At 37.8% G+C, this 17066-nt stretch overlaps 1 protein-coding gene and 1 non-coding gene across 3 annotated transcripts in view; both read left to right on the top strand.

The window, feature by feature from the left end:
* ZCCHC7 (zinc finger CCHC-type containing 7) overlaps positions 1 to 17066 on the top strand; it is a 206421-nt gene that overhangs the window by 27009 nt on the left and 162346 nt on the right. The gene's annotated exons all lie outside the window — the stretch shown is intronic.
* On the top strand, positions 8364 to 8500 carry LOC130026727 (small nucleolar RNA SNORA2/SNORA34 family). The gene has a single exon (XR_008792917.1). It is a non-coding gene; the product is annotated as a small nucleolar RNA SNORA2/SNORA34 family (small nucleolar RNA).

Consider the following 17066-nt stretch of genomic DNA (forward strand, 5'->3'; position numbering starts at 1 on the left):
TGAAGATGTTTTATAAGAGCACTGATGATAATGATGTTTGCTTGAATCCTTTACTGACTTACCAAGGTCTTTGTGGCTAAACTATTGGAAATGACATAATGAGGGAAAAAGAAGGCTATATTTGCCTTTTTAAAAAAACTTGTTGACATGTAATTTGGGTGGGGGAAGAAACATAAATAATCTGAGACATTAATGGCAAGAAAATATATTTCATATCTGTTCGTTAGCAAACACTCAGGGTCTTCTAGTAAGGGACTATGCCAAGCATGCTGATCTGTACAGAAATGTACGTAGGCCCCGACCTCAAAGATCTTGTTTTTGATTTTGGGCCGTGCACTGTGGTGCTCAATGTTTACTGCTGGCTTTGTGCTCAGGGATCACTCCTGGTCAGGCTTGGGGAACCATATAGGGTGTGGGATTTGAACCTTGATCAGCCGTGGGCAAGGCAAGCACCTTACTCCCTGTACTACCTTTGTCCCCCAAGATCCTATAATTTAATGTGAGAAGAGATTTGCTCGAGCGGGCCCAGTAACGTCTCCATTGGAGACTTTGTTGTTATTGTGTCTGGCATATCGAATACTCTCGGTAGCTTGCCGGGCTCTCCGAGAGGGGCGGAGGAATCGAACTCGGGTCGGCCATGTTGGCCGCTTGTAAGGCGAACGCCCTACAGAAGAGATAAGAGATGAAAATTTCTGGGGTGCAGAAGAGGAAAGACTAATTTCATGACACCTAGAGGTATATGGGGGAGGGGATAGAATGGGTCGTATAAGTGTGTGGGGGTAGACAGTATGGTTGTTTCTGTTGTAAGCAAGGCAGTGCTTCTCTTTCAGGGCTTCCATGAGTTTGTTGTGAGGAGATGATCTTTGAATTACTTAAGAATTGTTAAGATTTGTATTTTTTTGATTTTTAGAAAGACATTATGCCAGTTAACAGTTTGCAGTTGTAATTCACAACTGAAAGACTTATAGGATGAGAATTTAGAGTTTCTCACTTTGGGATTTGTGGACCAATTTGATGTTTACAACCCCTTTTCTTTGAAGGGCTTCAGGCTAAGCAGTGTCATAGGCTAATACTCCGTGTTCTCTGAACCACTTTAAAATTGATGGCAAGGAAGTAGGTAGACCAGAAGTATGTGTTGCAAGGGTATCCATTTTGGAAACATCATGTTTTCTGGAGGCAAGGCAATTCACAGTAAATCTCAAAATTCTTTGAACTTTTTTTTTGTAAGTCACTACAATTTAGGGTTTAAATCTGTGTTCAAGTTGTTGAATTGATTATAGATTGTGTGATTTTTTTTCAACAACAGTTAACTGTAACTATATTAAATGGAGGGTAAAATTACCAAATATGTTGGAATGAAAACTAGACCTGTTGAAATGGTTTTAGTTAATCTGTACTCTAGTTCTGAACAGCATTCTTTACTCTAGTCAAAGTCATTGTTTTAATCCTTTTGGGAGTGTGGTTTAACTTTTTTTGCATATACTTTTGTAATAAATTAGCACTTTAATTTTATTCAAATTAATTAAAACGAAAATACTTTGTAGAGCATGATTTAGGATTTTTTTTAAGTTAGGTGAAAACATAATATATTTCAAGTTGTTTGTAAAAGAAATTGCAGTTTCACTAGAATGAAATTTGGTCAGTTGCACATGATGCATATAAGAATACTTACTAAATATCCCAGATGTTGCAAAATTTTTGGGAAAAGTACAAAAAAGAATAATTTTCTTTCAGTTTTTCTCCCTTTTATCTCAAGATTCTTTATGGATTAAAATAAAACTATATAATCCTCCTGCCTCTTTACCCCAGCAAATAAAATGAAGAATTGCATGATAGCTTTTAATTTCTTATGTTTTTCAGATATCTGTAGAAAATCGGCAGTTATTAGGAACCAACTATACTTAACTGGCAAAATACTTTTAAGGAATCAGACACTAGAGTGACATTATTTGCTCACGTTTTGGTTTATCTATAAATTCTTACTTTCCTGTAGCAGTTGGCATATGATATATGCAATGTGGGGAATGTTTTATTATCATTTGAGATTCCTAATGGTTTCATGTGTCAGTTTTCCTTTACATAAAAAATGCATTTAAGTTGCTTTGACAGATATTTTAAATAGCAAATGGGAAACATAAATTCAGCAGTGCCATGTTCTCATTTGTTTTGCCTTTCCCTGAGCAATTGTAAGCATTTCTCATACTTTCCTATGCACAGAAATTTTGTGAAACATTTAAGAATCTGCTAAAAAAAGTCTCAAGCACTAAAAGAAGTACCAAAGATACATCACTGCATGACTGCAAACATTTTTAAGAAGTCACTGATTATAATGAACACAGCCTTTAATGGCAGTTTTTCCTCTCCTTTTCAGGAGAATGTGACAGAGTGTCATTAAGGTTTTAGAAATGAATGCTCCTGAGGAAAGGAGGATCACTAAGGACTACAATGATGCCCAGTATGTGGCCATGGGATTCTCGGTTGGGCTCTTTTTAGGTTTTTAATCAGGTTGGGGAAGGGGGACGGAAAGCAAGAGAATGGGAATAGATAAGAGCGTCAGGACACCTGTACACCAGTGCCTTTTACTTTCTCATAGATCTCTCTAAATGTTGAATTTGTAATGTAGAAAGGTCCGCCAGATTCTTAAAATTTTGATGCAGTAAAAAAAAATTAGCTGTAACTATTTATATTTGGAAGCAAGTAATTCCTTTTCACGTTTAACTTAAATCACTTGGCTATATTAAATCTAACTTTTTAAATTGTATTTCACTTTAAGGAGATTGTTTTAACCTATTCTTCTTTTGTGTGGTGACAGTGATTGTCCTTCATATATTTTGGAGGTCAGTCAGATTATATCACAAAATATGGCAAATATTAAATGAGTGCTAGAAACATCTATATCTCAGATCAGGAACAAAAAAAGACTTTTTTTTTAAATTTCAAGATGTTGGAATAATGTTTAGAAAGCATGGCACATATGTGTAGACATCTTTTTTTTATTGGAATATAGGGTAATAAAAGGTGTTATTTTTTAAGTGTACAACATTGGTTTTTCCCCTTTCAGATTGTTAATAGCAAACACCAAAAATCTGACATTTAACATATTTTGCAGGTTATTTCCTTTGCTAAGGATCACTGTAGCATTGTAATTTATAGAAACAATTATTTACCTGTTTTTTCACTTATTTTTTTTATCTGAAATCACAAAGGAATTACTTTAACATCTTAACTGTTTCTCAGTGAGTTTTTTTTTTTAAATCTAAAATGATCATGCTGATAGGGACAGAGACAGAGAGACAAACAGAGAGAGAGGAGAAAAGCGCCTGCCATAGAGGTAACTGGAAGGTGGGTGGGGTGATGGGAGGGAACTTGGGGACACTGGTGCTGAGAAATGTGCACTGCTGGAAGGATGGATGTTGGGACACTATGACAAACTTACTCATGAATAATTTGTAAGCGTTTGACTCACAGTGATTCAATAGAAAAATGAAAAAAAAAAAAACCCAAACAAACCATACTATCCTTAAGTTTACATAGTGGTTTTTTTTTCACCTTAAGGTTGATTTTGGAGAATGAAATGTTCATTTTGTTTTTTGATTTATGTGTTATAAAAATTATAAAAGGATATATAATCTTTTTGTTTTGGGGCTATATCCAGTGGTATTCTGAGGATTATTCCTGGCTCTGTGCTAAGGAGGAAGTGTCCCCTGATGATATTCTGGTACCATACATGGTACCAGGAATTCAAACCAGGGTCACAGCTGCTGCAGCTGACTGCAAGGCAAGTACCTTTCTGTATTGTCTTGCCGACCCTCATTAAAAAAAAAATCCCTTTCTGTGGTCAGTGATGAAACTCAGCTGTAGAGCCCTTGCCTTATATGTGTCTGTACTGAAAAACAAACAGGAAAAAATCCTTTTCCTTTGACTCTAGGGTGATACTGGAACTTTCTTTAGCTATTAAAGACTGAACCCAGAGCCTCTTCCTACATGCAAAGACCATGCTTTAATACTGGACTGTATCTTTAGCTCTGTAGCAGCAGCTTTTTGTTTGGGTTAATGGGTTAATATGTGTGTGTGTGTGTGTGTGTGTATTCCCACACAAACCAAAAATGCTTATTACCATCCTGTTTTTGTTTTATTTTTAAAGATTGAGGAATCGAAATCATCGAGCTGATCAGTATTCCCATTTTTCCCTGGGACCCTAGACTTAAATTAGAGCACAGTGATGGTAATTTATACTGGACAGTGTTCTAAAATTTCTTTTACTCTCAAGAAAGATTTCCAGATTACAAAGGCAAAGCTTTAGTAAAGCTTATAAAGCTTTGGATACTTTTAAAATACCATAATACCTGAACAAATTCCCCTTCCTTTTGTCCTATTTCCCTTAAATAATTAAACAATTTACTTTAGAACAAATTTGGACTTAGAGAAAAATTGAAAAGATTATATAGAAAATTATGCTGCCTCACACCAGTTTCCCCTGTTCGAAACTTAGTGGTATAATACACTTATTTAAAATTAATGAATCAACACTGATTTCTTATTATTAACTGGTTTGTATTTTTATTCATATTTTTTAAATCTTTACCTGATTTCTTTTTCTGTTCTAAGGAAACATCTAGAAATCTAGATTACATTTACTGTGTCTCCTTGAACTCCTTTAACTTTGATGGTTTTGTGAATTTTTTTTCTTTTACATTGAGCTTTGAGAAGCACTGGTAAGACATTTTATAGAATGTCCCATAACTGTGATTTGTCTCATTTTCATTGTTAGGTTGGGATTATAGAACTTGGAGAAGACTACAGACAAATTATTTTATCACATTAAAATTGATATTTTTTCTTATCTTTTTGGGTCATACCTGGCAGTGCTCAGGGGTTACTCCTGGCTCTGCACTCAGGAATTACTCCTGGCGGTGCTCAGGGGACCATATAGGATGCTGGATATTGAACCTTGGTTGACCACATGCAAGGCAAATGCCCTCCTCGCTGCACTGTGGCTCCAGCCCCATTAAAATTGTATTACTTTATTTTTTCTCTTTTTTCCTTTCTTCCTTTGTCATGATTGCTGTTCTTGCAGTGACCAGGTGTGGTATGCACACCTGGCTGTGGTGCTCACCCATTTTGTTGCGTTGCTCACTGGAGTTTGCTTGTCAACACTGGAGATTGCTTGTCAAGTTGTGATGTTTCCACACTCTGCAGTGGTGCTCGCTAAGGTGTCCACTGCTTTGGTTGCAGTGCTGACACATGTGCTTACTGGGAGCTGTTTTCTTAATTGAAGATGCAAACATTATAGTGGCGGTGCTCACCAGGATTATTGTGGTGCTCATTGAAGTGCTCACCAGAGGTTACACTTTCTAGCCATGATGTTTGTCCTCCCATTGTTCATCGATTTGCTCAAGCGGGCCCAGTAATGTCTCCATTTGAGACTTGTTGTTACTTTGTTTGGCATATTGAATATGCCACGGGGTAGCTTGCCAGGCTTTGCCATGCAGGCGAGATACTCTTGGTAGCTTGCCAGGTTCTCCGAGAGGGGGCGGAGGAATCGAACCCGGCTGGGCTGGCTGGGCGCAAGGCAAACGCCCTACCACTGTGCTATTGCTCCAGCTAATTGTGCATATTTTTACTCATAATGCTTGCCCGGGTCAGGCCTATCTTTTTGTATTTTTTTTCACACAACTGGTGGAAATGACATGTGGTGCAGGGGTTGCAGGCAGCAGAGCTTCTAGGCTCAAATCGCTGAACTGCCAGAAAGGTGATTGGTGTATGTAGATGCCAGGAATTTGAACTTGTGTATGTTTGCAAGGCAGCATTCAAAGCTATAGTGCTATTCCTCTGGGTACATTTTTCAAGAGTAAATGCTATTTAGATGATCTTGTTAGTCTAGATCACCTGACTGAGGATAGAGTATTTGATTTCTCCATTGTATGCATTCTGTGTCCTTTATATACTTTTCTTTTGTGAAGGAAGTTATAATTGGACACACACACACACACACACACACAGAGTTTACACTTTAGGAGTAAGTGTGACGAGTTAATACATCCTTGAGATTAGGTTCTATGCATAAATTGTTTAGAATTCTATATGGGAGAATTTTCTTGTTTCACATTTTATATTAAATTATATATGTTCATATCACATTTTATATTACATATCATATGTAATAATGTATGTGGACCATGTCATACTCCTTAGAATATTTGATCACAATCATCCTGTTGTTCGTCGATTGCCTCAAGCAGGCCCCTTCGTCCTAGCCCTCAGATTTTAAGAATTACCATATTCAAGGCTCTTTCAGGGTTAGGAGAATGAGACCCATCATTGTTACTGGTATTTGGAATATTGGGTACGCCACAGGGAGTTTGCCAGACTCTGCTTTGTGGGAAGGTAACATTCGGTAACCTGCCAGGTTGTCCAAAGTAATAATGAGATAATAAGAAAATAGTATGGACCTATCTTTGAGAGATTAATTGCTTGAAATGGCACTGTCTTGTAGAAGAATATAATTATAAGGTTATTGAGAATTATCTATATTACATGGTATATAATGGTTAACCAGGAATCCCGTTTTTGGTAGTGGAGGGAAGGGGTACTTCTGAAGAATCTTGGCCAACTGAGCCAGGGATTCAGTGCCAAGCAGGCCCGGAGGAATTGGAGATTATCCAGGCCATCAGGCATTGCTTAGGGACCTTTAGGGCTGTACCCTGTGATGCTGGGGACCATGTAGTACCAGGGAATCAAAGCTGGGTCAGTGCATATAAGATATATACCTTAGCCCTTGTACTATTTCTCTAGCCCCAACTATAGATTCATTAAAAATTTTTTTCTTATCTGCTGATTGAGATACTGTGATTTACAATGCTTACATTATAAGTGTAATTCTTGGATACATCGTTCGAACATCATACGTGTTACCAGAGTGCCTATCTCCCTTCTCCAACGTCCCCAAAGCCCCTCCCTTTCAAACATTCCTACCCCTGTGAATTCAGTTCTGTGAGCGATGCATGCATTTCAGCCCTTTGAGCCATTTGCCTGGCCCTGAAATTCCATCTTATAGCATTATCAGATGGTACTTTATAGTTTGTGAATTCACACTTGTGGGCATTCTAACTATACTGAAAGATCATAGCACGGTCCTCCCGTTGTTCGTCGATTTGCTGGAGCGGGCCCAGTAACGTCTCCATCATGAGACTTGTTGTTACTGTGTTTGGCATATCGAAATACATCATGGGTAGCTTGCCAGGCTCTGCCATTCGGGCGAGATACTCTCGGTAGCTTGCCGGACTCTCCGAGAGGGGCGGAGGAATCGAACTCGGGTCGGCCATGTTGGCCGCTTGTAAGGCGAATGCCCTACCGCTGTGCTATCGCTCCAGCCCATACTGAAAGATATAGAAAAAATAACAAGATGATATTTATATAATCCACTTAACAATAAGTCAAACAAATTGATTACATAAAAGCATATAATAGTAATGCTTTTATTCTTTAGTTAGTTTAAATAGTAATGTTTTGGGGTTGGAGCAATAGCACAGCGGGTAGGGTGTTTGCCTTGCACGCGGCGGACCCGGGTTCAATTTCCAGCATCCCATATAGTCCCCCAAGCACCGCCAGGAGTGATTCCTGAGTGCAGAGCCAGGAGTAACCCCTGAGCATTGGCTGGGTGTGACCCAAAAAGAAAAAAAAGTAATGTTTTACTATTGAATGTATACTAATAAATGTCTGTGAATTCTAATTCTAAAATAATTTTGTAGACATATATAAACTTAAGCCCATCATTTAGTTCTTATCCACAGGCATTTTTGGTGGTTTAGAAATTGGATACTGAAGAGTGCTTTAATTTTTAGTAGTCATTATTCTCAAAGAACAGCCCAATAAAGCACAGCGGTAGGGCGTTTGCCTTACAAGCGGCCAACATGGCCGACCCGAGTTTGATTCCTCCGCCCCTCTCGGAGAGCCCGGCAAGCTACCGAGAGTATCTCGCCCGCACGGTAGAGCCTGGCAAGCTCCCCGTGACGTATTTCGATATGCCAAACACAGTAACAACAAGTCTCATGATGGAGACGTTACTGGGCCTGCTTGAGCAAATCGATGAACAACGGGAGGACTTATTATTATTATTATTATTATTATTATTAATCTTACCTAACTTCCAGAACTATACTGTCTTTGTTTATTTCCTTTAAGTTCTTCCAAATACCTCATTCACAGGTTAAGGACATGAGTACAGAGAATATGCCATATTGGTACTGTCTGTCCTGCAGTATAGATGTGCCAGCGGTTGGTAAATTTGTGTTGATTGCTTTCTTTGTTAAGCACTGGTGATGTCTGCAGAGGTGTACCCGACCTCTCAAGAATATTATCTGTTGGCCCTGAATCAAGGCCAGCTCTTTGCTGAAACTGTTGGTTTCAAGCAGAAGCCTAAAGAAATATCTTTCTATGGTCTGTTGATCATTTCAGAATTTTGGAAATGAAACGGTCAGTTCATTAGAAAGAAACATCTAGGAAAAAAAAAAGAAAAAAGAGAATATCAACAGGACTGCCATATTCAGCTCTCTGTTTAGATTCTTTTTTGGCAGTTTAGACATGTTAGTTTCAGTTTGTTTTCGTTTTCTTTGGTGAAAGGTAAGTTAAAAAAAAAACCCATAAACTATATCTTGGAATCAATAGGTTTTGCTTTCAGGTCACTTGATGGATTTCTTTGCTGTATATTATGATTTCTCTTTCTTCTCCCTCTACCCTTTGCTCCCTTCTTTGCTTAGTAAACCTAATTTTCTGAATATTCATTTGAATTAAATTTTTTAAATTTAAGCCATTTTCATGAACGTTTCCAAGCGTATGCATCAGTGTTGAGAGATTATTTCTTCTTCTTCTTCTTCCTCTTCCTCTCCTCCTCTGCCTCCTCTGCCTCCACCTGCCTCTCCCTCCTCTTCCTCCTCCCCCTTCTTCCTCTTTCTTCCTCCTTTCTCCTTCCTCTTTTTTTTTTCTTTTTTTTGTTTTTGGGCCACACCTGGTAGTAGTCAGGGGCTACTTCTAGTTCTGTACTTCCTGGTCACTCCTGGCTATGTGCTCAGGAAGTTGTATGCAGTGCTGGGACCAAACTGGTCAGCAGCATGTAGGGCAAGTATCTTAACCCCTGGAATTAATTTCCAGCTCCCACCTTATTTTAAAATTTATTTATTTTTTAATGGCCATTGTTGTTCTGCATATTTTGGCTGTAAAAAGAATTGACTTGAATCTTTAGTGACAAATGTGTTGTTTCTATAAGAAAGAGTGAGAGCATGCATTTTCTCTCTCCTCACTGATCCTAAAGCATAAGCATATAATAGAATACCTTGCATATAGCACATTTAAAATAAATATTGATTGGATTCTCTAAGTAAAAAAAATACATATGTAGGGAGAGGTATATTTATTCTTGGCTGCTAAGGGACTTTATGTTTTCAATAATGTCTCATTAAAAAATTAAAGTGTGTCATATTTCTTTTGTAAACTCCAAAATATGAATGGAGAACTTCCCCCACTATGTTAGTCTTACATATTTGGCTTGTCTATACTTAACTTGGTAGCAACTTTTGGTCACTTATTTTAGCTGAGACCTTTTAAACATAATTTCAGGGACTGGAAAGATAGGATTGCAGGTAAAGCACTTGCCTTGCATGCACCTGACCCAGATTCAATTCCTGATACCACAGAGAGTCCTTAAAGCAACTCTGGGAGTGTGCCCTGAAGTGTGAGCTGGAAATAGTGCATTAGATTAATTCAGGGTGTGCTTCAAAAGCAATATAAAGGGAAAAAATATGTTTTGATTTTGTTCATCAGTATAAAATTCCTAGTAAAGATAATGACCTTGGGGGGAAATGTCATATAAAACTTTCAAACATGTCAAACACATTCTCCTTTACCACACACAGAATCTTTTTTAAATGGCATTTGTTTTACTGGTCTCGATTGTTGTGTTTTACAAAATTCTTTCTCAACATGAGGCTGTACCTACAACCAAACAACTTTTCTGGGATTCTAATACCCCTAGATATTTTGGGGGACATGTATTTTAGACCTTTGAACCAACTCTCCAGCCACAGATTTTTTTATAGAGTAGATATCTTACAAAGATACACAAATGATAATATTACCGTGGTAATTTTTTTTATAATTCTCTCCTTAGACTCATTAGAAGAGTGACTTGCACAGAATGTGTGAAAGATCAAATAATAAGATACAACAGTTTTTTACTACTTGGAGTGCAAATGGCAACAAAATATATTAGCTTGTTGAATAAAATTAAGCTTGTTTTTCTTCCTGCAGCATGCTTATTGTATTATAGTATACCACAACCACTTTCAATGCAGTCCTCCTAGTCTTGTTGGAACAGCAGCCAATTCCAGGAATTAAGAGAATTAGGTTACTTTGCCTAGTGGCATAAAACATACAAAAGGTATTAAATCATTGGTTTTCTATTTGGGGGCACAATCAGAAATAAAGTTTTAGAGATAATGCTGATTTATATGCTGTTCCCATTTATTCATACTTTAACAGCTGTATTTTTCTATTTCTGTCTGATTTGTGTAATCCTTTTTTGAAAGGTTTTCAGTTGCAGTTATGTCCAGAGGTGTTGAATTTTAATAAAATTTTAGGATAAAGACCAAATTCAGGATTCAGCTGCAATGACTTGATACTATTGACTGAAATTATTGTAATTTATTCTTAAAATATTTAGGCAATTGTTAAAATCATGAGGTTACCTAACATAACTGTAATAAGCATTTTGTAGGTTCTATTAATCTATTATATCAATTAATTTAAGAAACCACTTTCGTAGAGGAATGGTAGCTTTAATAGAATGTTAGTACCAAATGAAATTTGTTACTTTTGTTGGCTTTGTTTTTTGGAGGGCAGGAGAGGGCACACCAATGCTCAGAGGTATTACTCGTGGTTTTTGCTCAGGAATTATTCATGGAGGTGCTTGGGGGACCATACAGGATGCTAGGGATCAAATCCAGGCTAGTTGTATGCAAGGCAAAATGCCCTACCTGCTGTACTGTCACTCTGGCCCTGAAATTTGTCACTTTTGTAATCAGAGTGGTATTAATAGCATAAATTTTAATTTTGTTGACTTTAGTACTGTATCTTTGAATTTTTGACATTTTGGAAAAGTAGTTTAATTTTTCACTTTCAAGTTCTTGACGGTCTTGAAGAAATTGACCTTTCAGTTCCTGCAGCCATTATTATTCCATTTTGAAGTTACAGAAATGTAGAACAGCATCTTTAACTTTGTAGAACCTCTGATTTCCACCTAGTTCTAAAATACTCCTAAGGAAAGGGGGACAGAATTGTTTTAAAATAAGCAGAGGAGGAGCTGGAGAGAGTATAGTGGATAAGGTACTTGCCTTCCTTGTGCCCAAATCAAGTTTGAACCCTGGCACCACATATGGTCCCCTGGATCCCAGGAGGAGTGATCCATGAGTTCAGAGCCAGGAGTAAGCCTTGAACACTGCTGAGTGTGTTCCCCCAAAACCAAACAATAAAATAAGCAGAGGAACTGGAGCAATAGTATAGTGGGTAAGGTGCTTGCCATGCATGCAGTGAGACCCTTTCCCCTTCCGTAATGTCCCCTCCCCTCCCTTCCCTAAGCACTGCTAGAAGTCATCTCTGCCAGGTGTAGCCCTAAAACAAAACTAGCAAAAACAATAAAATAAAATAAACAGAGGTACCAGAGAGATACTGTAGAGGTTAAGGTGCTTGTCTTACATGTGGCTGCCCTGATTCAATTCCTAGCACCATGTCTTTCCTCAGACATGATCAAGAGTGACTTCGAAGCACAGAGCTGGGAGTAGACACTGAGCCCTGCTAGGTGTGAGCCAAACTTTCCCCAAAACAAATAAAATAAGCAGAAAGGTAACCAAGGCAAAACAAGTCATTAGGATCTCTTGCAAGTATGAAAAAAGGGTAATGATAAAGAATATTGAGACTATAGTCTATAACATAGATTATACTTGAAATTAATCTTCAGAAATTTAAATTTCTTCCTATTAATATCTCACATTGACTCTGTGGGCTTCAAGATGTTCCATATGAAGGACCTAATTACAACTTTTGGAAATGGTTAGTATTGGAACAGAAAGTACCAAAAGGATTATGTAGGTCAGAGTTCCCAAATCTTGTTTTATGGCAGTATTTCACAGCATGCTCCCTGGCTCCACCCCAGACATAATGAATTAGGTCTCTGTGGGTGAATCCTAAACATCTGTATTTTAACAAGTCCCCCAGACTGGCTACCAGTTGTTTGGAAATCGCTATTTTAATGGCATTGATGTCTTTTTTATAGATGGGGGAAAAAATCATAGAGGACGGAAGTAACATCAGTTGGTCTTTCAAGACACTGAAGGGCAGACTAGATTTCTCAGCCTATAGCTATAGCAGGTGTTCGTGGATCTCTGCCCTCACATTGATATCCTGTGAGTAAGCATAGCCAGATGCTTTGGGAAGTTGTGGCAATGCCTTCAGTAACCAGCTCTGAAAAAAATTCTACAAGTGAAGTGTCATGTAGGTGACTGGCACTGATTCTGCTGTGTTTTCTATATTGTTGGACCTGTCATCTGCAACTTAAAGATAGTTTGACTTAACATTTTTTCTAATATGAATGACTTATTTTTTTTTCCTTGTTGCCCTGAATAAAACCTACCATTTAGTGTTGGATGGATGTGGAAGTGTACATCTTTATTCTGTTCCTGACTTTAAAAGGAAAGTAGTCATATTACTTTGTGCAGTATTAGCTCTAGGCTTTTGGGTAGAGATCCTTTACTGTATTGAGGGAGTTTCCTCTCATTGTTTATTTGCCTAAGCATTTTTTTAAAATCAGGATTGTAAGTCTAGTTCTTTTTTTTATTTGGTTTATTGAGATGATTGTGTTTTTAAAATTAACACTTTTTTTTAAAGCAACCTATGTTCTTGGTCATGATATATTACTGTTTTAATATGACTGAAATCAGTCTGCTCAAATATGTTTAGAATTTTGGCATAAATGCTAAATGAAGAATATTTCTAATTTTTCTGTGATGTCTTTGCTGGGTTTGGTGTAATATCTGAGTAATGTTTACCCTATAGAAAGATATGGGAATTTTTTTGTTTTGTTTTGGGGCTAAAGTTATTGGTGTTTGGGGCTAACTCCTGTTTCTGTGCACAGGGATCATTCCTGGCAAAACTGTGTCAGTCATGTGCAAAGCAAGCCTCTTGCCCATCATGCTATCTACTGGCCTCAGTCCTATGCAATTTACTTGAACTGTTCAAAGATCTGATTAGTTCCTATTTTATCATAATAACCTGGACCTTAACAGTAAAATGAATGGGAAGGCACAGTTCTAAATTCCTCTGTCTAGGGGACAAAATTGATAGCTTCTAGTTAGGATCCCACCTATGATAGTCTCAAAAATGTAATACATTGATCAGGATACAATTTTTTCTTCTATAATTTTTCTTCAATAATATTTTGTTGACTGGCATAATCTCACTCTATTATGAGCGAGACTATGTAGTTTACTAAAGAACCTACCTGCTATGGTTGACTTGTCATCCTCAGAGATGCTTGGAAGACTTGTGAATCTCTTACCTGTTTTGCCAACCAGATGTCTGCCAATTCCTCTGACCTAGATGTAGCTCCAGTGGGAATTTCAATATAGATGCTTGATCTTGACTATAATTCCCTTGGCACGCCAACATTACTGGTTGTGTAATTTAATAGTCTGCAGAAATTCTTTAAAGTAAATTTATTGTTTTCTTTATGATGGTTGAGTGACTTCTATAATATGTTATTGTTTGAAAAGTATGTTTTGCATGAATGTAATAGCATTTCTTTGGCTATAAAGTAAACTGCACAGAAAACTTCTAATTTCTAGATTTCGTGTGCACTGATTTTAATTATTGCTGTGTTCTTTTTTGAAAAATTTTGAGGCATTGGAGTGTGTAGCAGAAGTCACTGTAGCCCCCTGATCCTGTCACTTTGTCTTGTTCTGCCATCTTGGTGCCCTGTTAATTTTACCTTTCTTGCCAACTTTAATGAGCTTATTGGTTGTATATTCCCTTGATGTTTCTATGTCAGCCTAGTATGTAAATTTGTAATGTTCAGCAATTGGTAAATTAAGAATTAATTTAATGTGCATATTAGACAAATAAAAAAGGCTATGAATTAAAAATTTTAACCAAATTGTTCCATTTAAATTACATTAAGCGTATTATAGCATTGCCAGTTATGTTTGATTAGGGGCTCTCTTTTTCAGGAGTTAAAAGTTTAATTTCATCAATTAAGTTTTACAAAGATTCAGCATGTCTTTCTCACCAGTTGTCTTAAATAGGTCTTTGCTTAGCTTTGCTTACACCTTTCTCAAAAATTAAAGCACCTCTCACAAAAATTTAGAGCAAAAAAGTGACTACCATGTTTTTTTTTCATGCAAAAAATAAGAGCAAACAACTCCCCCTCCATGTTTGAAAGGTTTAGAAACACTCCGACAGTTTAAAAACATAAATATCAATCAGTGTCTTACAGATCTTACTTTATCATGGAGTAGGATATTATCAAGACATCTTTATATTATGAAATAATCTCTGGGATTAAAAAAACCTTTGAAATTATCTAATGTTGATCAATGATAATACAGTAGCTGTGATAGTATTGCTCTCAGTCCTTATTTTCCATGTATACTAAATTATTTCATATGTAGTCCTTGCTAGAAATGGAGGAAAGGTGTGGGATGGAGAGAATTGTATGGTAGAATTTTTGTTCCTTTTTTATTGCTCTTGAGTTGTGTGGCATATTTGTAAATACTACTTTTAAGTGGTGTTAATTTGAGTAATAGACAAAATTGTGATGTTAATACAAGTGTCAATTAGGCATCCTCTTGAGAGATCTCTCTTTGGTGGCCCCCTATCCCCCCCCTGAAACTAATCAGTGAGTGCTTCAACCAGAGAACCCTGGATACTGCAAACTAGTTACTCACAAGGCTATAATATAATGGCTTCAGAGGTTACCTTTTTCTTCAGTGTTATTTATTTTGATTCATGGAAATGGATTTTTTCCCAGGTGAAATAAATTATTTTGGTTTAGATGCCTTTTAAAAATCTCTTCAATCATGCCATTGTCATTTATACTGTTTGACTTGGTGATGTTGACTTGGTTGGTTACAAAATTCTTCAAATAAAAAGCATTTGTTCTGCCCAGTTGTTTAATGATAATCCCTTAAGGTGCTTTCTCTATCTGAATCCTTAGTTCAGGAACTGATGAAGATTAGGAAAAATACATAGAAAACAAAGGATTGTTTTTATTTGTTGTTTTCACAAGTTTGTCTTTCTTGCTCTAATTTCCACTCCCTCTTGTTCTAGTATCATCTTTTCATTTTGAGCCTGTGGAGGGACCTTTCAGGCAATGCTCAGAATACCCAGGGTCTCCTCCCAGCAATACTTGGCAGTTGACTTGTTAAATGCAGTGACCTGATGATGTGCCGCTTGTCCTTTGGTATCTTGCTCGGAATTACCTGGGCCATCCCAGTGGTGACCAAAAGCCTTCAGGGCAGCACCTGGCAATATTCTGGGGGAATATGTGATGCTGAGGATCAAACTGGGGTCAGCTGCATGCAAAGCATGTGCCCTAACTCCTGAAATCTCTGACTCCCTCCCCTCTCCTCCCATCATCTTTAAGTAGATATTCCAAAATCTGCGTTATCAGTCATGACTACAATCTTTCCTTTGTGGTTATTCTATTTGAATATCATATAGTTGTCACAGGGCTGGAGCGATAGCGCAGCGGTAGGGCATTTGCCTTGCACGCAGCCAACGTGGCCGACCCGAGTTCGATTCCTCCGCCCCTCTCAGAGAGCCCGGCAAGCTACCGAGAGTATCTCGCCGGCACAGCAGAGCCTGGCAAGCTCCCCGTGATGTATTCGATATGCCAGACACAGTAACAACAAAGTCTCCAATGGAGACGTTACTGGGCCCGCTCGAGCAAATCGATGATCAACGGGAGGTCCTTTACTTTACTTTACTATAGTTGTCACAAGCTGAACTTAACTTCCAGTCTTGATCTTTCTTCTTTATCTGCTCTTATAGTAAATTTGGGCTAGAGAGATAGCACAGAGGGTAAGGAGTTTGCCTTGCATGTGGGCTGACCCAGTTTTGACTCCTCCGCCTCCCTTCAGAGAGCCTGGCAAGCTACCGAGAGTATCTCACCCACACGGCAAAGCCTGGCAAGCTCCCCGTGACATATTCGATATGCCAAACACAGTAACAACAAGTCTCACAATTTGTTGTGAGACGTTACTGGTGCCCGCTCGAGCAAATCAATGAACAATGGGAAGACAGTGCTACAGTGCTATAGTAAATATAGTTAAATATGTCAGAGAGGTATTACAGGAGGTGAGGCATTTGTCTTGCATGCAGCCAACCCTGTTTCTATTCCCACCACTGCCTTTGATCCTCCAAGCACCACCAGGGGTCACTCTTGAGCACAGAGTCAGGAATAGCCCCTGAGCACTACTGGGAGGGGCCCCAAACCATAAGTAAATAGATATGTCAGCTCTGCCATCATTTCCCTAGCAACTTAGGAAAATTGTAGCAATAACACATACTGATGAAAATGTTTTACACTAATGTTTTGATATTGTATTTTTAGTATTCAGAAAATATTTATTGAATCCACTGCTCTGTTGCATGATTTTAATTCCTTAAAAGAACAGGTACTTCCTTTTTCTGTGTACTCTAGTTTCTTCATGCAGAGGATGTGAAAGAAGTTATCTTCTGGAGTGGGACGGAGAGTTTGAATTACTTTTTTTTTTTTTTGGTAGGACTCTCCAGTTGCTCTCAGATGTTTTATTTATTTTTAATTGGATTTTTATTTAAAAACTTTTTTTTGTCTGTTTGTTTGTTTTAGGGCCACACCCAGTTATGTTCAGGGCTTACTCCTGATTCTGCAGTCAGGAATTACTTCTGACTCTGCATGGGGAACCATATAGGATGCCAGAGATCTTATATATGCTGTCACTCTGGCCCCTCTTCTTGACTTTTTATAGTTCTTCTTTCCT

The sequence above is a fragment of the Sorex fumeus genome, unplaced genomic scaffold (assembly GCF_029834395.1).
Source record: "Sorex fumeus unplaced genomic scaffold, SorFum_2.1 ptg000034l, whole genome shotgun sequence".
Classification (NCBI taxonomy): domain Eukaryota; kingdom Metazoa; phylum Chordata; class Mammalia; order Eulipotyphla; family Soricidae; genus Sorex; species Sorex fumeus.